The sequence below is a fragment of the Octodon degus genome, unplaced genomic scaffold, assembly GCF_000260255.1.
Source record: "Octodon degus isolate 3935 unplaced genomic scaffold, OctDeg1.0 scaffold00427, whole genome shotgun sequence".
Taxonomy (NCBI): Eukaryota; Metazoa; Chordata; class Mammalia; order Rodentia; family Octodontidae; genus Octodon; species Octodon degus.
The window spans coordinates 401,360-402,393 of NW_004525003.1; positions in this window are offsets into that span (position 1 = coordinate 401,360).

Sequence of the window (1,034 nt, forward strand, 5' to 3'; positions counted from 1 at the left end):
ATAAAAAAGTTAAAACAGTATTAAAACTCAATTTGGGTGAGGATGCTTGGCAAAACTGTGAAAGCAGATGGGGCCAGGGAGATGGCTCAGTAGAATAAGGGCTTCTCTGCCATGTGCAAGGGTCTGAGTTCAAACCCCAGTTCTTCCAAAAACAAAAACAAACAAAAAATAAACTGTGAAAGCAGAGAAATAACAGCATGTATATAAATGATTTTCTATATTTGTATTGCTGAAGGTATATGCAGGGGATTTAAATGGTAGAAATCACTAAGAATTATTGGAAGCTGAAAATCTTGTATGTTACCAAATTTAGTCAAACTTCTCATATTACTACCAATATAGCAATGAATGTAACCCTAATCCTAACCCCTAACTCTAACAATTAAAGATAACCAAACGCTGTCAGCAAAACTCTTAACTTCTAACTCTAACCCTATTTTAAACAAAGCCCTAGCAATAAAGCATGATGTAGTTGTCTCAATGACTCAAACAATAACACACAAATCTAACTGTAATCCAAACATAACTATAATCATAACACAGTAGCTCTAAACCAGGACCTAACCCCTACACATACCCTTAAGTCATAACCCTTCATGGAACACTGAGCCTTTACCTTAAACCCTGACTCTGAATCCTAAACCCTCAGTCTGACTCTAACATGTAATTCAAACTCCAACCCTCACAGTAAAGCTTAACCCTAACATCTAGTCCTGAACCCTAACATCTAAAGCTAATCCTGAGTGATCTGGGTAGGGTCTATCTGTTTCTTTGGGTGATAGCTAAGCCCTGGCCTACCTGGGGAGGGTGTGTCAAGTGCTTTTATGTCACTGTGTTTTTCTAGTTGTGTACTGGTGGGGGTCGGGTTAGCCAGCAGCCCCTGGGCTGTTTGAAGTCCAGTATGAGGAAAGTTCAGTTAAGGAGACGCCAGCCAATGAACTCACTTCCTTCATGATGAGGTAATGCTCAGAACCCTATTGTTAAGTAGCACATAACAGAACTAACTGACGCCTGCTCACTTGTCTGGAGACATA